The 24676-nt window shown below is 33.1% G+C and overlaps 1 protein-coding gene across 9 annotated transcripts in view; it reads right to left on the bottom strand.

Moving 5' to 3' along the window:
* The window catches only part of LOC106624406 (Ig-like and fibronectin type-III domain-containing protein 1), a 152942-nt gene that overhangs the window by 79771 nt on the left and 48495 nt on the right, over nucleotides 1–24676 (bottom strand). For all 9 annotated transcript variants that reach the window (XM_036358379.2, XM_070111105.1, XM_070111104.1 and 6 more), the window contains one exon: nucleotides 5244–5267. The gene's annotated coding sequence lies outside the window, so the exon portion shown is untranslated. The remainder of the gene's footprint in view (nucleotides 1–5243; nucleotides 5268–24676) is intronic.

A 24676-nucleotide genomic window follows, 5' to 3' on the forward strand; every position in this document is an offset into this window, starting at 1 on the left:
TAAACATATCTTTAAATGTACTATTTAAAAAGGAAAAAATAAAAAATAATAATAGCGAAGAACATCAAGCTTTTACTCCCTCAAATAATTTGTTTGTACATTCGTAGGTTAAAATTTTGCTCAACCCAATCTTTTTGTTTCGCCTCACTGAACTACGTCAACAAGATACAAATTAAAGTACGGTTACAAATAAAGTGGTAACTTTAGTTTTGCTGACTTAAGAAGCTTTAAGTACTGCTTTAAAAACTTTTGGCCTGAGCAGAAGAGCTTCATCACAAATGCAACAAATTGTGAGCGCATATTGCATCGAATGCTTTTAGATGTCACATAATGTCTGAGAAATGTTTAACTAGAAAGGCCTCTTAATATTAAAGATAACCCGAAAGCTACACAAAGTTTCAATTCCTAATAACGGTAAAAATATTATTCAGCTCCTTTGGATACAACACCGTAATTCTATCATAATAAAAATGCTCCTGAACCGATGCAAACATAAAGTTTATAAACCTCTTCTGCTTCTGTAGTAGCTTCAAGCTTTCATATAGAATACAAACCGCGAAAATAAAATTCATAAAATAAGCTTATAAATAAGGCTGATCAAAGGTTTGAACAGATTTTAATATTTTTAAATTTTTTCCTGCTACTTTCAATGCGCTGGAAGAACATATCTTGAATTTTGAATATTTAACAGCTTCTTTGGGAACAGCGTTGCCATTTATCTCAAAAAAAACTCATCAATGTATTCAGGAAAAAAGAACGTGCATCGTTTAAAATAAGAATTTTCAGAAAGTTTTCGATACATATTTGGGAAGAGACCACCTTTCCAAAATCAAATAAAAGCGATCAAAGTAATAAAAAGGATGTAACGTTTATATCAAGACTTTTCATAGATTTTTAACATTGTTACGAAGAAAGTTGCCACCGATCGATAAATTTTAAAAGTGACCAAAGTATTTTGGAAAAGGAGCGTACGTCGTTTAAAAATATACGATATATTAGACACATTTGAGAGCATAAATGTCTTAAATATAATATGGAAAGAGTTATACAGTATTAAAACTTAATACTACTCTGTTCAATATTACTTAAATTTTTTTTTTTAATAGTTTTAATTTATAAATGAGTAGCTTGCGCTTATAATTGATGGCAATTTTTTGTCACTGCCACACACGTAGCTAATGGTCGGTTAAATTGTTGATTGTCATTTGATTGTTTTTGAAAGTGAGTATGTATACACTCGTGTATTTTTTCTAGACAGCTCTTCGCATTTTATTGTCTTTGTTTGCATGGCCGTTGTTAATGTTCGCACGAGTATTGTTATTGTTGATTTAAGCGCTTTTTGTTAGTCAATTTTCCTGCGTGTCAGAAAGTATGGTAATTGCAGTGTTTACTATTTTAATTTTTGCACTCAGCAATTTTCACAAATTAAACTTTATTTTGCACAAACTATGATTTTAAATTTTCGCTTTTATTATTGCTCGCATAGTTTTACTTTATTCATATATATTTAATTCTACTTTTTCAATGCAATTTTTTTTTACTTTTTTAATATTGTACATATCTTACTAATTTATTTTTTTCAATTAAATGCCTCGCGCTATTTGCTTTAATTTGACAGCAGCCATCTGAGTGTAAGTTAGTGCTATTTTCTGTGGTTTTACTGTCAACAGGCGTAGTTGAAACAAAAAAAAAAAAATATTTAACATCAAACAAACAACCGGTAATATAATACTTATGGGCTTTAATTGCTCACCAAACAACAAAAAATTATTTAAAATTATTTAACAATAAGCATTAATGACGCATGAATAAAGTGTGTGCAAAAAACAACTTGCCAGACAGAGATTTCCATTAATTTAATTAGCAATGCCAAGCAGTAAATTTTTAAATATTGCTTGTACTTTTTCATAAAATTTAAATACCTAAACAAATTTGATACTTAGACAAATTAAATATTGATATAAAAAGGGATATTAATAGTATTTAAAAAAAAGAAATTGCAGCAAACAATCTATGATGTAAAATAAATAAGCTTACTGGGCTCGAAAAACTTATGTCTCAACAGTACTTTTTAAGTTTTTGTTTATTGAAGATCTTAGAATTGAAATTTAAAGCACAAAAATTACCATTATTAAATTAAATAAATTAATTAATATTTTTTTATGATTTTCTAACACACAATTTATGATTGCAAGCAAACGGTAAAGTTTTATACTCATATATTTATAATATAATACTTATAATAAATTATTAATTATTTATAATAAAATTTTTAACAATAATTTCATAAATTATGTTTTATTTGCCTTCTTTAACGTCAGCTTTGAAAACAATTTCGACTAGAGTTACCAATTCGTCAAAAATTTTATTTAGATATATTAAAAATTTTGCAGAGGCGTGTTTATTAAAACTTTTCAGCCTTTCTAAAAATAATATTTGTTAACAGATGGCAACTTCGTTAAAAATTAGAGCAAATTTATATAAAAAATTCATATTTTGTACAAAGAAAGTATGGAAATTAGGCAATTTCACTTCTTTTGAAACAATTATATTATACTATTATTATTATAAACATATGGCAAGACCGTTACATAACAAAAAAATGTAAGCTGTGCTGTAATTTTTCGACTTACTTTAAACAAACAACATATTTAAGAACCGATGGCAACTTCGTTAAACCTTATAGCATATTTTTATAAGGGTGACAACGTTACATTTATACTCAAGCCATGTTTTGTAGAAAAAAAGTATTAGAAAATTTAAATGTCACTTCTTTTTAAACAATGATTAGATTATTATTCATAACTGACAACACTCTTCCAAGCACCACTCAATGGCAACCTTGAAGAAGCAAATAATATTTATAATAATTGCACACAATTATTCACAAAATGGTATCTTATTACTTTTTTATTACTTTGTGTGTTTTTACAATATAATCTTTCATTTCAAATATATATTTAAATAGTGATAGTGATAGGCAGCACTATTTTACATAATTCACTCTCAATTCAGTTCTACTTTTTAATATTTTTGGAGGCTATTGCAGAATTCAAAAATTTTAATTTTTTGTTGTTTTCTAGCTTATGAGATATCTGTCAAATTTCAACCGTCAAATGTCAGCCGTCAGCTCTCATCTCTTACAAAAGCAAGATTATACAATTGCAATTCCAAATTTATGCATGTATATTTATGTTTTTGCTTCGTTTAGTTCGATTTAGATTTTTTTCATTAACTTTATTTTTATTTTTATCTTTTTTTATTAACTTATTTAAATTTTAATTTTAAAAGTAAATTTTCATCATTACGAATGTGCGAATTTTTGCACTTTACCCTTTAATTAAGCCTAATGAAGCGAAGCAAATATTTATGCACACATATGTAATTTGCTAACAAAACATGCTGACGAATGCATGTCGCACGAGTAATTAATATCACATTGTTATAAACATACATAGGTACATAGCATCACAAGTTCAACATGCTGCATATTTTTTTCCTTGCATTTAGTCGGTTTTTTTTTTCTACTAATTTAGCAAATGAACTCTACACACTAGCACTAAGGCTGTCTATTTGTAGTTGTAAATATACTTGTATGTATATGTCTATATATTTTTTTTTCATTTTTTTTTAATATGATCGTCATAGTTCCTGCTACTGTACGACGAGCGCGCCAACCGAGGTTGTGATTTTGATTATAATCATTAAAGTTCGCATGACCAAGCAGAGAGAATTATATTTGGTATAAATATTTTCATTAGTAAAGTAATTAGGTGGAAAATATTTGCGGTAGATAATATCTTACTTTACGGTGGTAATTTAGTTGATATGTGAAAAAAGTGAGAGAAGCATATTACTTGTACAAGCTTTAAAATACTATTTAAATCATTTGTTGATGTCTTTTGTAATAATCTTAAAAACACCTTATTGTTTTGGCATTATGATGGTTTGCGTCTAAAACTTGAGTTAAGGAGTTTTTGTTTACGAAAAAGTATTCACTATGGAATCTTTAAGAAAATCTGGTGTACGTTAATTGTGCAAACCAAACTCGAGCTTAACTTTTTTAACTCAAACTCGAGTTTAAAGTTTTGTGTTTATAAAAAAGTGTTTGATATTATATATTATATGTTTAAGACATTCTGTCGCACTTAAACTTTGCAAACCAAACTTAAATTTAAAGTTTTGTGTTAAAGAATAATTGTTTTTTGTTTTATATTAAAATATATTTTTATATAAAATTGATATATACAATGATGCCAAGCTGAACAATTTTTAAGATGCGACCAATATTTACACAATGCATAAAGCGTGTTTAAAAAAAATATTTTTTAAGGCAATCGTGTTAGTGAGCACCTTTTTTCATTAAACTCCAGTTAGTGGTGGAACGTAGATACATTTAAGGTAACAATCAGGATAGATTTTAGTATATAAATCTACGCAACTAAAATGGAAATCCAAACATTCCAGAAGAGAACATAGATTGTAGCCCATTGTTTATGCTCACTTTTTCAAGTTTTGAGTTAATCGAGGGAAGCCATAGCCCTCTACTACTTTTATTCCTTACATCATTTTACTAGTCATTGAATATTTGCTGACGCATGCTTCACCTATTCACTAATTTTATGTTGTCAACATAATTTTCAACCCCACTGTAACAAACATAACATTATATATACATAGCTGTTCATTTCACAGTGTCACATATTTTTATTATTCTTTTTAATAATTTTAAAAATTTTACAATATGCTTTACTTCATTTATACGCACAAAAGGTCAGCTATATCTGATTTCTTGGGCATTAATATGCCATCAAGTACCATATATAATGTTCAATTACTTTACAGTACTCTGAACTTTTTATAGCAACCACGTAATAGCAAGTCATAACAATCAGATGAAAATATTTTCACATAAATTCTGTTGAGATAATAAAAATTTAAGCTCATGTAAGCTGACTTAATTTTTTTCTTGAAATAATAGGCATGACGTTAATTAAATGCATTATAATGTACCATATATAAAAAATATTACCTTTAATAAAAGATCCTACAGGAATTTTACCTTTTATATATTTTTAAAGTTTCGCTATATTTTTCTTTATTGAATCATTTATTTTGTTTATTATATTGTAATATGTCATTTAATTCATCATTGTTTCGAGGTAGGCAAAAAGTATTTTATTTTAATATTTTTCGATATTGAAAAAATAAATTTCGCTAATTGGATGTTTTATGAAACTCACCTTTCGTACAGTTTTGTGTGAGATCTGTAAAGAAAGAAATAAGTTATTATTAGATTATATTGAATAACGAAATTAATTTCGGCGTAATTTTATATATATTTTTTATAATAATAATAAGATGGCAACCCCAGCAAATATAATTTTCGCTTAAAACCATTACCTGCTTTATGTAATCCTCAAGGAATATATGTAAGTAAATTATTTTATATCTCTAGAATGCTTCACAAACAAATTATAAATTAATTTATATATGTGGCAACCCTATTATTTATTTTGCAAGTTCATGTACCTGTATTAAAGCTACTTCAATAACTTTTTGTTTTCATTATTTGATATAAGTTATTCCAATAATTTTAGTTCTTCAACTAACTTTATTATTTTCAACGTCAAAATTTTTGAACGATGGCAATCTTTTTCGAAAAGAGTTTTGTAAATCAGAATACTAAAAATATTAATAATTTTTTTTGATGTTAAGTCCATTATTTTTTCATATGTTTATTATACTTTTTCTATAAATAAAATTATTTTTTTAACAATATTAAATTAAGCTGGCGACACTTTTTATTATTTTTATTAAATATATATTTTTTTGAAGCATACGTTTGAATATTTTTCTGTTTTTGACAATTTGGTATTCAAAATATGTATACAAAAGTAAATCCGTTGAAAAAATCTCTCATATAAGGTACCGCAAAAAATTATTAAACAAAAATACTGTATTGCATTAACTCAACTTAAGCTTTTTCCCGCCAAATAACTTTTGCTTATGCTTGTGAAATAAAGTAAATTTAAACTTTTCAAAACTTTTTAGCTTTTTTTTAACACTATAAATAAACATGTATTAGTTGTGAGAAAATGTGAGAAATCATATTCAAATCAAGCAGAAAAACTCCAAAAATAAATATAGCTGCTTGCTGCGCCAACAGTACGCAAAAACGTTGTTTAAACAAACTTTGAATGCTAAATTCGACAGCTGACCCCAGGGACAATTTGCAACGAATTTCTATAACACAAAGCAATGGTGAGGAATAATGTACAGATAAAAAGAAAAGTAAAAAATAAGAAAATATATATGTATATACATATATACAGGAAAATATATGAAGAAAAACGATGTTAAGAGTTAAATAAGTTTAAGTTATGTATTTACGAACAACTATGAAGTCGTTACATTGAAGTGTTTAAAAAGCTTTAAGTTAAATTTGTCAATCTCTTGAATGTAAACGAGGATAAACTATTAAAACATTATACTAATTTTGTATCAAGCTTTAACATTTTCCCTCAAGAAGGCGTTACAACGCCTTAAACACTAAAAATGTGGAGTTTAAAGTGAGTTAAGGTTAACATAAGTAATAGTAAAATTCTTTAAAATTTCTACATATTCAACACCAATATGGCTAATAAACTCGAGTTCGTGTTAGAAATGATTTGTAACAATCATTAGAAGTCCATTTAACGGGCAATTCGATTCAGTATAGAATTATATTCACAAATACTAAAATCAGCTGGATTGAACTACGATTATTTATAACATATTTTAGTTGCAGCATTCCGAAGGTGTTAGGTGTAGGTTAAGTTAGGTTCCAGGGCAACAAAGATCACATGGTTCCACCCGGACTGATAAAAAACTGAATACTTCTATTGCCGAAAAATAGGGTTCCTTATAGATTATTTAGTAAATTATGCAAGGTGTCAATCGTCTCGAACAAATCTACGTGGACAAGCGACCCCACAACCAGCAGGCCACAGGCATACGCCGCAAGCAATAGCGTCTTCGGTGCGCACTGTATAGTTTCTCTGACGACGCGCATTATCCACTAAAGTATACGTGGTACAAAACCGATCCATGGTTGCTCGAAATACCGACTCTGCTGAGCAATTATGTCGACAGAAGCGTTAACACATTAAACGTCTAAAAAAATACACGTCAAGTTTTTAGAGATTACAATAATATCGATTGGTTAATGATGAGCTCGAGAGAGGAAGAAAAATATACGTTTACGAAAATTTTAAGCACCGCAAATTTTTACACGGGTGATCACATGAGGACAGAGTCACTTACTTCATTAATACATATATGCTGTATTTAATTTGGTAACAGTTTTTTGTAGTAAATAATATGATAGATATTGACTGCGTTAGAAAGGCTAAGTGGACTTGCCTTCGAATCATAGTGTTTGAGTGAGGCCACGAGTTTAACTGAATTCTTTTAAAGTTTAATCATAAAAATTTGGTTTAGGTTCTGTCAGTTTAAAAATATAATAATATCGAAGGTAAACGCTATATAACATTCTAAAACTCCACTTAAAATTAATTTAAATTTTTTTTTATTTTCAAACTCTTTTAGTTAGTTCTTTATCTATATGACACAGGAAAAATACAAAAGCGCAAAGAAACCAGACAATAACAGTTGCTAACTAGAGAAATAAAAGCACAGTAGACAACAAATGACGACTAAAACATTTTCCACAGCATTGTAGCGAAAGCACGCAGCTAACTAGCAGTAATAGCCGATGATCTTGCTGACCTTCCCATCAACTCTGCGCACCATTTTCCGCCTTTCTTCCCTACTCCCTCGCATTAAAATTCACTTATCTTTTTCTTTGTCGAGTTCACCTGTTACAGACGCTCTGACATTGCCGCACTCGCCACTCAGCTGTTTCTTGTTTACCTTTTTAGCTGTAAAAGCTCCACAAAGACTCGCTACACCGACAGTCGATTGTCTTGTTGGCAGATTTGATTGCAACCGCCGCTTTGACAGTCGTTTTTTGCTTTTCGTTTCTGTTGTTGCTTTGGCTTATCGGCGCTTCACCGACACTGCTGGTTGCGTGTAGTGTTTTAGCAATTGTTGTTTTTATTCCCACATTTTTTATTGTTGTTGTACGCGTCTTTTATTGACATCGATTTGAGTTTAGTATTCCGCACTATTCAAACGGTTTATTAAAGCGCACGTGCCCACACATAGACCGTGGTTAGTTTTAATTTAATTTTATTTTTTTAGAGTTTTTAGTGTTTTTGTTGCTAGCTGTGTTCAATTGGTTTCTGTGGTTTGATTTTGCTGAGATTTTCTGATGACTCTGTTTCGACAGTGTTTTGCTTTATGACTTGCCAGTTCTACTGCCGAAAGCTGATTAATTTTTGTTGTTACATTTTATAATTTACCGTTGCAAAACTTTTAGTTTGTGGCAGTTTGATTGTATAATAAAATTGTGAGATTGAAAAGATTTGATTTTTTAGGTTTTTTTTATAAATATTTTGAATTGAAAGAAAGGTCTTTTGAGTGTTCTGCCGGTTATAGGTGAGAAGCGCCCTCTTTCAGTGCGCTAAATAAGAGTACACTTTATGACACAAATTTCTGCCAAGTTAGTCGAGACAACAAGATAACCAATAAAATAGTGACTTCGTAGATTTTGGTAGTCCTAAAGTCAATCCATAGAGTTTAGACTATTTCATATCGAGATTCTTTTTGGTATATACAAATCTTGAACACCAATAAACTCTCGAAGAGATACTCCGCCTTTTTGCGTTTTTTTTTTAAATATTATCTAAACGTGACGTGACAATCTGAACTAGAGGTTTTCACTTGAGGTTTCATAAATATCGATAAAATGTATTTAAATATTTTAGAATAGGAAAACGATGCTTACCAAATGTGCGTTGAAGGCTAGTTAAAGAATATCTAAGCTAACTACAAAACGGCATTAATTCACTTCATGATAAGACTAGTATGGATAAAAGTCCACAGCAGGTAACTGCGAAGCTGACGAGTTTGAAAAAGCTACTTAGCTCGGGGTTCCGCTCTCTTTGTGCATTCTACTACTTGATGGCTGCGCTTCACGAGAGCTTTGCCAGCGCTGGCCTACCACTACTTCTTACGATGTCAAAAGATCATTTTGCATCAAAAAGATTCGCAAGAGGTCTATTGAGCTCTTCGCCTTCAGTAAGGTTAGTCCTTCCTTAGTTGTAGGGGTTGTTGGTGGTTATTGTCTTATCGGTGTCCAAGTGACTTATAAAGCCGTCAGCGCTTTGTCGACTTAAAAGCTCTAATTACATTAGTACTTATTTTCTGGCTTAACCAAGAAATATACAAGTATATAGAATTATCCAAGTACAATCGTCATCTTAAGGCAATAGCTTTGTAATAATATTATATTATAATTCGTTTGTGTTACAGACGGCAGAAAGTCACCTGCTGACTCAAAAAATTATATAATGTAAAACAAAAATTGTATAAGCGAACATATGTCCGATCTTCGAATAATATATATCTCAATGCAACTTGGTTTGTAATTATTCTAAGTTTATAGTTTATCCTAATAATTATTCATTAAATGTATTTTATTTAACTCATAAATCGTTTAGATCATTTTCAAGCAATTCGCACAGTCCGTCGTACAGCTGTTGAGCTAGCTGTGAAACTTGGTTGAAACCAGTTTGACATAACGAGATAAATAAGCTTGCAAAATCACCTGATGTCACCATAATGTGAATATACAACTAAGCAACCACCAGATAATTTTTTTTTATTAATATATAAAATATTTACGTATCTATACAGATGGCGGATATTATAGACAAGTAAATTGAGATTGAGGGTCGTTATTTTGCAGATGTTCGAAAAAAACTAAAAAAGCGGTTATCTAACAATGGTTGTTCCTGAGGAAGTGAATATTGAATGTTCAAGTTGATATGAATTTTTATTTGTAAGATAACCTCATAAACCGCCCTATAAACAAAAGTACGAAGCGATGTTATGCCACCTATTTTATGTACAGCCACTTACATGACTTCTTTATATGTAAAATACTTGCGTTCCATATTTCGGAGAATGAATGGCAACGAATTGTTCTACAGATTCCTTTATGCTAGGTTAGGTTAGGTTGCGATGGATCATACTTGAACAGCTGAAAGGTTAATTTCGGTTACCATTAATTTTTACAAATCAGCCGAGACTAACTCTGAAAATGATTGTAAGTATCAAAACCACTACCTAAGCTCTTCGAACTAGCCTTCTTATTATGTTTAGAGTAGTCAGTGCTTACAGCGCTACTTATTTAGCAGGATACGAAGACGCAAGTTGATATACATATACTGGCAACAAGAGCCATCCATTGAAAGAATGTTAATCAATTCGTGGTCAATTTATCTCCACATATTTCACAGAAAAATCACGGTGACTTGGCGGGTCAAGTCTTGCCACAATTATCCAACAAACACAAAGCATTCCACTTCAATTCATATTATAACTGTGAAGCAAAAATATTTTTTTTTTCTCATAACATAACTAACTTTTCTAGACCGCATACTTCCACAGCATTGAATTACTATCATCATTACATCTTTACGTCTTTCTTTACAACCAGTTCCCACTATTTCTCACATTTTCCCCGCACAGCATGACAACAAACAAGTCAACATGCTTATGAAACGCTCGAGTGAACTTGACCTTGAGTTTATCCAGTTAGTATACGAACGCTGTCTTTCGTATTATTAAGCATTTTGCTAATATCTGATTTATTATCAAATTCTTAACGTAATCGTTATAAAGATTGCATGTAATGTAGATAGAAATATATACAAGTATATAGCAGTTTGCTGCTATTAAGGGCTGTAAACTGTATGTAATTAGTAGTATATTTACGAGAGAATTATATTAACAACAGACAATATTTGCTTAGCCACAATAAAATTTGGTTAAAATTGTAATTTTATATATGTTGAGTATTACAGAATTGTTAAATAAAAATGATAAATGCATGGAAAAAGTATTGTTAAAGCTCTATCGTCGTAGTTTCTAGTTCCTAAACTTTTATGCAAATTTTTCCCGATTTTTAAAGCGAACAACATCGTTCTATGAGCGCGTTGGCTGCAGAAATATACACTATTTTAACGATTATATTCTCGACAAAGCTCTATTGGTATTTTCAATTCGACTATGCACAGGGTACATTCAAGAAATCTTTTACCACATTAAAATTTCTGTTAAAGCTCTCTAAAAGCTCAGCATAATCAGGAGCTTTAGAAATTACGTAACTTAATTAAATACGAGTTTATCGCCGTAGAACTCTACTTTGAAATACTCGCATAGCATAAGCATAAATTAGAAGACCAGACTAGATCCAGTTGCCAACGAAAGCTTAAGTGAAAGCTTTTTGTTTTGCGAGCACTTTAGAAAAATTTTGAAAGTTTTTTTTTTTTTTTTGAAGTATTGTCATACTACAAACTTAAACAAATTTAAGGCATGTTCGACCCAAAATTTCCAAAAAAATAAGCTCATATATATATGCATCCAATACAATAATACTGTGCATACATATAGGTATATAACAATTTTCAATATAACTCCAATAGCATTCATCTCAATCTAAATTCTCAAACGACATATAAAAAACTTTTCAACTCCATGTGATTCGATTTCTACCGATAGCCGCAAAAAAAAGCCAAAAAAATGCAAAAATATAATAATAAATGGTCAATTGAATACTTTCATTATAGTTTATACGCGTACCATTCGTTTTAACTGCTACTAGGAAAATCTTCTTCGGACTTCGGTAAGTATAAATCGAAAGCAGCATAGAAATTAGCTTATTTCCTTTACTTTCTCTTGGCATAGTTACTACCAGTTCTTATCTACATTTTATTTTAACACTTTTGTATATTCTCCAATCTTTGCATTAAGATCCCAATAATTTACGGAAGTAAAATCATTTAATGGAAAAAACTATCAGCAAAGAATTGTGATGACAACACATGATTTATTCAACAATTTGGAGAGCTTCTGAAACGGCTGTGCAAAATGAGAGCAATAAATAAAGGTAAGATAACATCACTAGCCCCCTCCTGCAATCAGAGTTAAATGTTGATTAAGTGGATATTCTACTTGTCTGTGAGTATGGGATATGTTTTATTTTATTTGATGGTATGTGGCAACCCTAAAAAATTAATTTGAGGCTACTGTATTTTCTATCGGCTTCTTGGACAAAAAATATATATTATTTTTAAAATTTTTTTAAATTTAATTATTTTAATATGTGGCAACCTCATTTGAGAGTATTTGTATATTTATTACTAATGCATTTACAAAACATGCTTGAACTAGTTTATTCCAAATAAATGTTATGAAAAATTATTTAATGGCAACTCTATGAAAAAAACTTTTGAATTTTAACCATTTGAATATGACTCAAGATAAAAATAGCAATAATAATTTTAAAAATAAATAATATCAAAATAATTAATAATAAATTCGTATTTTTATTTTTTTGAATACATGGCAACCACAGTATACAAATTTTGCGATTTAGCGCTGGAGTGGAAGAACGCAACTTACTGTTCGTTGGCCGAATCTTAGAATACCTAGAAATGATCTACAGAGAACAGTAGTATTTTACCACTAAACTTCCTGGGCACAAGCTGACATTCGTGATCTTTCTGCACCAGTTTCTAAAAATATCAATGCCTCCATAAAAAGTTATCATTCTGGCTATAATTTGGGGCACTTATAAGTCCAGCAAGGTTTAATAACTTCCACATTCCACTTCGAAAAGAGATAGTATTCTTTTATCTAAGTAAAATCCGTTGGTATATTTAATTCAAAAATTACCATAAAGGTTTTCAGAGCTTTTTATTATGCAAGTAAAGATCTCCGAAGCTTTAAGATTATAACCTAACTTCTGAGTTTATTACTTGCGTTCACTATGGAAATTTTTAAGTCTTGTTCACCTCCCTACTTTAATCACAAATACATAAACTTTTCCACAAAAAGCTTTCAAGCTTCTCGTATCTCAACTTTAACTCGCCTCACTGATTTTCATTGCCCACAAATGGATGACTGCCGTTAATATCTCTTCATTACAAAGTTAGCGCATATTTCAAGGCGACTTTGTAAGTAAGCCTAGTCATGCTAACGCAAAAAGAGACATTAAAATTGTAGGCTGACAAAGACAGCAACAACAGTTTCAGCCGAAAGTTTGCTTAGATAAAAAACAAGTAAAAGAATTCGGTGGAAAACATCATTAGTAAAAGTTTGACCGTCAACAGAGTTTAGCGGCTGAAATTGAGCTCCGGATGTTGAGGCGAAAAGGAAGCAAAGCCCAAAAAAAGAATAGTAATGAAAACTAGCAAGCAATAACAAACCCGAACAAAATTATAGCAAATTTAATGTAGCCAATGTAGCTGTCAATGGCAATGAGCCGCACAACAAACTAACGAGCGCGAGAACGCTACGTCATTAGATGCGCTGTGCGCTTGAGAGAAGAGAGAGGGCGAACAAAGAGAGTTAAGGAGGAAAAAGTTAAGCCGCGACCGACGCTACTATGAATGACACGCGAACTAACCGCCGACTAACAAAATTATGCCAAAAGGGCAGCAGCTACAACAACAGAGAGTATAACAACAATAAATCACAACAACACATACGAAAAAGCAACCAACAAAACTGTAATCAACTCTAAAAGCATTAGTTATACAACTTCGAAATATTGAAGTCCATGTTCATGACATGGTGTTCGATTGTAGTAGCATTGCAGAGAGACTATGAGTAAGGGTTCGGTATTAACGGCAGTAGCAAAAAGTTTCCGCACCATTAGCAGTAAATATTGAAAAGTTATATGTAGTATGCTGTTTGGATGGATAATTTGACGCAGGCGAAAATGGTGAAATCGAAACTGAGACATGGAAAACTTTTGAGTAAGAATATCACTAGACCTTAAATCCAACGGAGACAGTTTGACGGGAAAGCTTAGCTAAATGAGCCAAACTAATGACTGGAATGAACGGTTATGACTTTATTTAAAAATGAGGATATTCAGTTATATTAGGAAGGCTTTGAATCAACGGAGCGAGATGTTATTGATAAATCAAAAGAAGTCAAGTTTTCGGGTGTAGTAGAGCTTTAAGAAAATCTTATATTCAATTTGGGAATTTAGACCATGTAAAGCTAGCTGGATGGCTTTTAGAAAGCTTTATTGAATTTGAATAGATCGACTTCCACTTTCGGATCAAAATATTCAACCGATTCGTTCTTCGTTCATATGCTGGCCATCACTTCTTACTACGCGTTTAGTCCAAATCATCGACAGGGACGTTTATGCTTTAAATCAGACCCAAACGACAGCTTGAGTCTCCAAAGAGTCATATTAGACAGAAGTTGGGATCAGGACCTAGACCCTTATGGTTTTCGGATTGTTTTTTAGAGCACGACCATCATACCGGTTAACCTTTGGTTAACCCTTTTCCAACAGGTTAAGATAATTTGTGCGCCTTACTGTTATTTGAGCTGGAGGGACTTTGAACCTCGATTGAATTTAAGAAAAGCTTTTTATTAGTAGTCAGAGATGGAGAGAGAAACAATGCCTTTGTGCACATATATGACTAAACATTTTGGGACAAGACCAGTATTTATTGAGATTTCGTGATTTTGACGCTTTCATACAAGGTCTATGGACACTATTCATTCCTAACACCGCTAGACTATACTTTTGTACGCACCTAAATTCTGAGAGGGTGTAACTATTGCCTTGAGTTTGTGTATCCCGACAATTTTGGATCTCTGCGAAAATATTCAATAAGTGGGAATTTTAGCTACTGAAAGTGGCTTACTAATAGAATTTGGAGCATTTATGAACATCAAGGTCATTCGCTTCAACAAGATGTATTGTAGTAACGGTTGTTTAAAGATTTCCTCGAGACTATTGAGATCGATTAACTGATCGACAAAAATGCTAAAAATCATAATTATAGTTTTATTCACCTCTAAGCGCCCCAAAAAACTTACCGAATCGTAAAAAGCCACATCCAACCAAACTTGTACCCACATCAGCTTGTCTAATGCTTTCATATATCTTTATGAACTTTCATAGCACTCAACCAATTTGGCCTTGGTGTCATTCAGAACACGCCCACCACTTTAACGCGGCGAATATAAGCAAGTTGGAAAGCACAAGAGGCTCAAAGTTGGATAATTTGTAAACTACTCACGCCGTAGCGGTCGCAGCCAACACATTACCGACATAAGTTGACAGTTAAATAATAGAAAATTGCGTTTGCATTTCCTTAACGACGCGACACGACGCGGCACGACGCCAACATTGAGCGCATTTAAGTGCACTGCAGGGTTAGCGGAAGGACGTAGAAAATGTAGGCAACTGGCGGTGAAAACTGAAATGCGAATTTTATTATTAGTTAAAGCAGAAATAGAGCGTGGCAGGAATAATGACATAACCAGCTCAGATGCTTCTTTCCACGCAGAAATCTAAAGGCGCTTAAACGGCGTTGCTACTTGTGGGTACTTGACTTTTTTGCATTGGCAAAAATGTATGTATGTGTGCCGACGGACTCCTCAATCGAGGAAAACATAATTATATTGGAAAATCCGTTAGATACTTCTCGTCATCGTCATCGTTGTCTAGACTGGCTGCAACAGACGAGATGGTATTTCGTAGCACGCTGCGTACTGTTGTGTATGCCAAAAGAAGCTAAGTGAGATGACTTTTGTTAATGACGCTGTCTGTGTGCCTCTAGTTCAGTGGAATTTGGTAGTCATGCTGAGAATTTATGAAATTTCTAAGGAAATTATATTACCGCTCACCAGATATATAATATATGATATACACGGTCAAACGTCAATTCGCCTTAACCGGTTAGTAAACTTTAGTCGCAGTGATAAAAGCAGAAAAACTAACCTCGTGGAGATTTATGCTTAAGACAGAGATTTGGAGCAGTCTGTAACTGTTAATATACCGTATGAAAATTTTCTTCAAAACGATCGAGCTACCGAAAGTTTAACATTTCCACTCGTGGGCGACTTGAAACTCGAAAGCCGCTGAATATACATTTCAATATTATGATAAATGAAATAATATAATTACACTAAAATTAGGTAAGATTACGTGTTGACAAGGCATACAGTGAACTTTCTGCTTTGGGCGCTTGCTTAAATCAACTGCAACTTTTTAAATACTTAGCTGTTACTTAATAACAGTTTCTTACTCTCCTTCATATTTTTGACCAACACAATCATTGTTACTTAATAAAACTTCCGAAAATTATATGTAAGCATGTCACTTCCTTGCCAGCCTTCAACTTAATGAATTCGTCTGCGAATCAACTGAATTTAGCATGCCCTTTAACACCATTTGCTTGTCTCAGTAGGCACCCATTTGCGCCCAATTGCAGCGTTTGCGCAAAGCTTATCGCTTGGTATGCAACTGCTTTATAAAACTATTTTCCCCCTTTTGGTATTTACCAATACAGTAAAGTTGTTTCCTTCTATGACCCTATCAGAATTCCTATGCGTCCGTTGCATGCACAGCTTTTCTTGACTCTTTAGAAACTCCACTCCCTTACGGCTTCGTGCGCCAAAAAATGTTTATCGCTTAATATGCTGTTGAACTATAAAAACACGCTTGTTGCAATTTGTAACTTTTCGCACACAATAACAGCAAAAACAGTGTTAACAACAACAACAATTTCAACAATACTCGACTACAGCTTTGGCAACAATAATTTCATTGCAACTTTTGCAACACCCAGAACGTACGCAATTCTACCCAGTCTCAGCGCTATCTAACACGGCTACAGCAATTCAGGGAAGCTCAGCGCCACCCTACTTAGCTTCATTCAATTCATGACTTTTCGCCATGTTACAAACTTAATCCGATTTACAACTGTTACTGGCATTACTGCAGAAATCTTATGCTCGGTTCGAAAACGCAAAATGCAACAACAATAGCTATCAATAGTTGCCGTTATATGCATTGTAATGCAAACAACATTGCGTAACGGTTTTCCTAACGAGGCACAAGCAATCCGTAAGCCTCTCCCTCAATCATGATTTCCGCACTGCCTTAGTTTCTAAGTTCCTTAGTATGCATTACTTGAGTTTGCACTTCCAGCGCTAGGCTTTCACTCGCAGATGTTCGTAATGCCCACACTAAATACTCTTTAAGTCGAGTCGCGACATATATATACATTACTACTTGTAGTACTGAAGCCACACGTCCGTCGCATTTCTGCGTTGCGGCGCCGCGACCTTGGCGTTGACATGTTTCATGGTATTCGAAGTATGAGCCTAAGACGCGAAAACTCTTAAGCCGCAACTTATTTCCTTAGTTAGCAGCTTAGCTGCAGTTGTTACTTGCGGTTGTGCCTGAAGATTGTGGGCTTAAGATTTGTTAAGAATGTGGCATTGCAATCGACAGTCGCTGTGGTATTTAGAAGAATGGAAAAATTTTATTTGTGGAACAGTAACTAGAGTCTTAAAGTGGGTCGAGTGATGTGCATACATATCGACATGGTCGCCTACCATTTACATTACCGGTTCTTTTCGAGATCTCTGCAGATCATTTGTGAAATCTCTACAGAACTGATATGCCATATAAGCGGAATTGAAGACATGAAGCTAAGAGCGTCATGAATATATTGGAAATCCCTTACAATTTACTTTGGAAGTTGAAATAGAAAGTTTCCGTCGAGACAGGCTTCGAAATTGATAAAATTTTGGTCAATTTCAACTCGGTTCACAAAAAGTTCGAGGCTAAATAAAGCAAAACTATTTATAAATTATATATGAGTATTGCTTTTGGTACCGCATAGAAGTAAATAGACTTATCAACCATTACTTTTGTTTAGCCAACTTTACAGCTGATTGCACTACAATGTAACGATAGATGCTTCACCTCACTCGGCGACCAATTGAAATGCAACAAACAAACAATGAGCGTCATCTATAACCAGCAGAACTACCACATGCCTCAACGCCCAGACTTCAATGCTACATTTCGCATTCCCGATTTATGGATGTTGCAGCGATTTTTATTGAAAAGCAAGAGAGAAATTTAATTTTTTTCTGGATTTCGTTTTTCTCTCATTTATATGGCAATATATATTTTCATAGTTTTTCGATGCTTGCTGTATTTTAAAAAATATTTATTTCACCTACATGCTGATAAAGTGTGACAGGCGGCAAGAAGAACGCAAAGCGAATTGTGGGTGGCTGGACAAAGGTTGGTCCATAATATTTACACTCTCAACTGTGGCGACCAAAAAGGGAGCTAACATAAATACGAATATTGTCGTGGCCATATAAAAACAATAAAAATGTCAGAGCACACATGCATGTGTGTATAAGTGTATGTGTGTGTGTGCGTGTAGCCTATATACCTCTATAGTACAGTGACGTAGTTGCCAGCCCATTTTGCAGTTCATAGTTCATTGCAGTTTCGGTGGCAAGGCGCATACCCGAGCGTAATGTTGCATTGCAATGTTTTGTGAAATATTCTCTTTTGCACTTTTTCTTCGCTGGAAAGGAAAACAACAAGTGCAGACTGTTGCAAAATACGCAGAGTGCGCAAATCCACATAAATACAACATTGTGAGTTACAATACAAATGAAAGTGGGGGGAAAAACAGGCATAAAGTAGTGACTCAGGTCGGTATGTGTGCGTGTGTTCGAAAATATTTTTTGTTACGTGTGCACCGTGGCATATGCTGAAATATAAATACATTCGAATATGGAATCGAAATTTTTTTCGCATTGCATAAACAGGCACGCACATAAAGCAAAATACTACTCGAATTTTCGCTAAAAAATACACAAGGTAGCCATACATACAGTGCGAGTAAAAATATAGAAGAGTTTCGAAAAATACATAGATACACAGAAATTATTTTATTTTCAACTGAATTGGAAATATCAGGATGTCACTTCGTGAACGTCCGCAGAGATGGTACAGTAGAGGGTACCTAAATCGTCGGAAAGTGTAAAAAATGAAGCCGACCTCTAGAACATACCTAAATGATGGAGAGATCATTCCACTCGTCTACTGAATGAAGAGATTATGGATAAGCTAGGAGAAGACGCTGAAATAATTCTATCCAGTGGATACAGAGAGCCCTGTTATTTCACAGATAGAACGATGAAAACATAGACCACTCATAATGAATAATATTAACCCTCACTATCAAAACTTGTGAAAATATTCCGAAGCAAATGAACTTCAACTTCAGTTTTCCCGTAAAGTAAGACGGCATTGAGACGAGTACTCTTTTCGTCGGTTATTATCGAAAAATTCTCTCGCTAATTGCGTTCACACGAGCAACGCGAATGCGACATCTTGAGTTGAAAAATTTTCTGCAGTCACTTATTATCTTTTTTAAAAAAGTTCTTTTACATTATTGATGTTAACATACATATTTGCATATCACTTGCAAAAAATATATAGTAAAATTAAAATTTTCGAAATTTATATAAATATTCATTTGCAAACGCTACCACTTGCCTAGAAACGTTGTCCACTTGCCTAGAAAAACCGGTTTGGGCGACAAAAAGAGTCCTCGTGTGAACATACTCTAACAGATTGATTTGAGCATATATATATATTGCAGAGAGCGCTGAAATAATATGGATATGCACAGAAAATCCCATGAGCTTTGTCTATCCAGTGCATGAAGGGAAAAAAATCGACCGATAGTTCATAAAACATAGCCCCTCATTATGTTCGAATTAAACTCCCACTACCAGAAAGGTCTGTTTTACACAGAGAGGATTAAGCATTTCATCATAATAATGACATAGACCCAAATAACCGTTGAAATAATATTTCGATTACTTATCAAGAATCATATGTGCTTTAAAAATTCAATAAATATGATAACTTCCAAAATGTTGTACGGAGCTAGCCATGCCAGATAGCAGCTGAAATTAGCGTTTTTTTTATTAATTTTAAATTAATTTTACTTCTGAAATCCGTAAAATTTCAAGGTAAGATCAAACTTTGATTGCTCCGAAATTATCACAGAGGAGAAGTACTCTGCGCTCCTTCGGCATAAAAACAAACTTAACAAGTTGTGATAATTATTCGTGAGTCAATTTTGAGAACCGTTCTGCTATTCAGTCAAACAATTTCAAAACTCGAGTGCAAGTTGAGCACTCCAGCGATTACAAAATGTGTTAAATATTTACACAACTTCTCTATGAAAAACATTATTTTATTTATATTGCTAAAACAAAAAGTGTATTAAGCATACGAATGACCCGCTATATCTGTGCATTTATATACGAGCACTCAGCTCATTGGGAAGCATGCAAAAAGGACACGTTGCAACGCCATGAGTGTGATATGAAAGCAGGCAAATGCTTTAGGATATGTGTGTGCGAATGGGTTTTAGGTTGTGTATATGTGTGCACTCACATGTAAATATGAGTGCATTGAAATTCATAGCATGCAGCAAAGGCACTTTTTATTTGCACAGTTGAAGCTATGTACTCATTGCAAGAGCGGAAGAACAAGAAAAAATTGCATTTAGCTACCGGTTAAGCGTGGAGTAAAACTCAACATAACCATAAAATATAAAATATAAAAACTTTGTTATTTTTGTAACTGGATATTAGCAGATAGCGGCAATTTTTGTGCTTCAAGCGGATTTATGTTGGCCAGCCTTGTGACCAGTGCAGGTGTAGTCACTTTGGCCACACGTACGAGAGAGTACTGAGTAGTCAGTGGTCAGCAGTCAGCAGTCATGTGTCACGAGTCACAGGCTTAGCTGGTGGTAGCAACAATCACTTTGCTGATTGTATGCAATTGCATATTTTATAAATGTGTCAGTGACTTACTTTATGCTCGTTACTCTTCACACCCCTACTTTGCACCCCTTTTTCGCTCGCGTCACAAGCTGCTGTTTATCAGACGTTCGCTGTCGTGCATTTTGTAGATTTATTTGCGTGCAACCGTTATTGCCGCATGACTTGAGCTGCCGCTCCCCAAGCGGCGGCAGCTAAAAAATCAGCAAATACCAAGAAAAAGCGACGAGGCATGCCACAACAAGCAGGACTTAACTTTTATTTGCCCCCAAACACACACAAACATGGTTTGTATATGTGTGTGTGTATAGAAACTTATATGCGTGCATATGTTGAAAATATTTTGCAATACTAGTATATTTGTTGGAATTGTTTTTGTATTTCTTGCCGTTGTTGTTCTTGCTACTGCTACTTTAGATATGCAAGCTCAGTTGACCTGGGTAGCCCCCAAAGCGCTGCTCGGCGGTTCACCAGCGCTCGGCGTTATCTCAATGTACATTGTTATTGTTGTTCGTATAGCATTTTGTTGTGTGTGTTGCAAATTGTGCAGGTGCAAATGCATTTGCCCGCGTGCTCATTTCGTTCTATTTGAAAATTTACTTCATGCCGTTTGCTTAGCTAGAAAATTTCTTCTATTGCTATTGTCGTTGTTTACTTTTTATACGATTTCATGCACTCTGTGAAATGTGTGAAATTGCTTAGTGCATTTGCTTAAGTGTAATTTTGCCAGATAATTTGAAACTCTTTTATATGTGAGTAAAACAGTTTGGGAGCTGAGGTAAATATTCGTTTTGTGGATTATTAGAATGCAAGAAATTTATTTATAATAAAAAGTATGAGAGTTAGAAATACTATTGTGGTTTGCACCGTAATCTGTAGTTTTGAGGATCACTCTTCTCCTCAGTATCTCATCCAGAGCAAGCGCTCAAATAAACAGTAAAAATATTTTTGAAACTAGAGAGTTTATGTATTATTTTATACTTAGAGGGGCTTATAAATATTTGCACCATTTCAGGTAATAACCTCTCAGTAATCGTTTTGCTAAGCGGTTTCTTCTTTACGTAAGTTCTCCTCTACGACATGAGGACTGACTTTCAAAAAAAATGTTTGACACCAATCGACGCTGCTTAGTCTCCCGGAACCCAAATTAGGTCTATCAGATAAAGTTGCAATGAACATAAATTTCCACACATTTCTAAAATTAAAATTAAATTTCCTTCTAGTACATGGACCTACTATGCGCGCCTCACGATAACATATTGCCTTTTTAAGAGCTAATCTAGACTTCAGTGTACAAATAGGACTTAGCTCATCTTTACTTCTATACTTTCTATGTTTTAGTGCATAGTATCGGTTACAGAAATTGTAGATTCACCAAGTCTAAATCTAAACTACTAAACTTGAAGTCATTTACCTATAGGAAGCATGCTCCAATCTTTAATCAAACCCCTTCATAGAGGAAATTTGTATTGCTATCTTTATATCCTGAAATTAATAAATTTTTAATTTTTATATTCGAAGTAGGCATAGTTATAGCCCGATTTTGTTACAAACTGTAACATTAAGAAGTGAAGAGACCACTATATACGAAATTTGGTTTAAATTTGTCGAGAAAGTGCTGAGTTTGTGTAGGCGGTGTACGCGGTTATTATACAATTGCACCCATTTTTACACTGTATCAAGAAATAATAAATAATAATAATAAAACAGTGAATGTTTTTTTATTAAATTTTCTTTCAATAGCTTTAATAGCTGAGTGGGAATAGTTTCAACTGACGGTATACCTACTTTCCAAAATTGTTAACTCCAAGCGCCACTCTGCTGTGATTCTTTGTAACAAATTTGAGTTTAATTTGTGACTTAGTTATAGCAATTATTTTTTTTTGATTAGCGCCACTTGAGGGGTGTTGAAATTGTTCGATATATCGTAATAACAACCTCCTCAGATTCACGAATCTATAACTTCTATCCTTTATATGCCACAATAGCGGTTATCGCGAGGCCAACACCCACATCTGATAGCACATCTCTTAAGTGCACTAATAAAGGCTTCCACCGCTGGAGTAGGTGCATGCTTTCTGGAATACTTTTTGGTTTTCTTATATTTTCGAAAACGAATTTGAAAATACAATATACAATATTTTAAATTTTCAAGAACTTGCTGAATATTTGTATTACTTATCTAACACCATTAGAGAATCCACCACATAACTAAACGCAAGTCGAGCACTTAAGGAGATGTGCGAACCAAATGCTTAAAGCAAAATTAAAAATTCTCTTAACGAAAGCAATTAAAATAAATCTACCGCCACTAATACAACCAAAGGAATTCCTCGAGTTAGCAGAGAAGAAGAATTTTCTGCCAAGCAATTTATTTAGTTCAAAAGAAAAGTATTTTTGCTAATATTTCTTACTACAACAAAAGTAAAGAGATAATTAACTCGGACAAGCGCAAATTGTTTTATTTGAAATATACGAAAAGTAGAGAGTAGAGAGAGTAAAAGTGGGTAGGGAGAGTAAATTTTAAGGGTGAGAATTAAGGAGTAAAAATGCAAGAAAGCAAATGGCTCAGATCATGTGAGGTCACTAGGCCAAATGCTAACATAACCCTTATATGTGCATTTAAGATAGAAGAACAGAAAAATGTTAAGGCGGAAAATAAGATAAACGAAATATGCAAAAATTATAAAGAAAGGAGTAATAAAGTAAAGAGCAAATAAAAATAAATCTACATACAACACAAACAATGGAACAACTAACGAGCTCAATGCGCAGCCAGCAGAAAGTAATGAAAAACAATAGAAATCCGGCAACATTGTAAATAAAATTGCAGACAAAAGGAATTAGCTTTAAGCTGAAGAGCACGAAACTAAACAAACGGAAATGGTGAAATAAAAGTAGATAATGATTTATACAGTTAGACTCGGCGAAAGCCGTTTGAGGTAATATTATTTCATTTGAGGGAAATAAAGCGAAAAAGGTTTTAATTGAAATACTTCGAAGGTGGAAGCAAAAAATAATTTGCAAAGTTTAGACACTCGGAAATGAAAGTAATGCTTAGAGATAAAACTCGCAATTATTTTTTTTAATAAATTATAAAGTTGAAGCTTTAAGGCTTGAAAAATGTAAGTCAAGAGATCATGTCAGGCTAGAGCTTCCGTATATAGGTTTTTACAATTTATGTTTTAGACGCTAAATGATCAAGAGAACATGTCCTCCATATTGTATTAAAAAATGACACATAATGACCGATATATATACTTTATAGACGAAAGTCAACAGGAAGTTGAAAATCCTTATATTAGGTAAATTAGGGATAGGTAGGAAGTATGTTATTCACCCGATCTTATCCATTTTTCCCATTAGGGTACATAATTATCAGAAAAAAGCTTTATGCATTTTATTAAGATATTTGATCGATATACTTATATGTAAAAAGTTAAGTAAAAAAGAAGTTTAAAAATAATTGTATAAGATATATTAGGGACAGTAAAAGTACTAAAACGATTTTATCCAACAGGCTACATTCTTTTCAGGAAAAATTCTCTTTGAGTTTCATCAAGATAGCACTCAGGTTGATAGTTATTTTCGGTAAAAAGTCAGCCACAGGTATTCAAGTCCGCATATTCGGTAACTGAGGGTCTGAAAAGATATTGTTCAATTTCGACCATTTCTAGAAGCCACGCATCAGTGACACTATTTGAGCAAATCTTTATTTCGATATGTGCATTGCTTGCTTTATATACTCGTATTTAAAAGTAAATAAAAAATGATGAAATTTCAAAAATTATTGTACTATTAAGGAAGTGGGCATGGTTTTACTCTGATTTTGCTTATCTTCAAACTGTAGCAT

The sequence above is a fragment of the Bactrocera oleae genome, chromosome 6 (assembly GCF_042242935.1).
Source record: "Bactrocera oleae isolate idBacOlea1 chromosome 6, idBacOlea1, whole genome shotgun sequence".
NCBI lineage: Eukaryota > Metazoa > Arthropoda > Insecta > Diptera > Tephritidae > Bactrocera > Bactrocera oleae.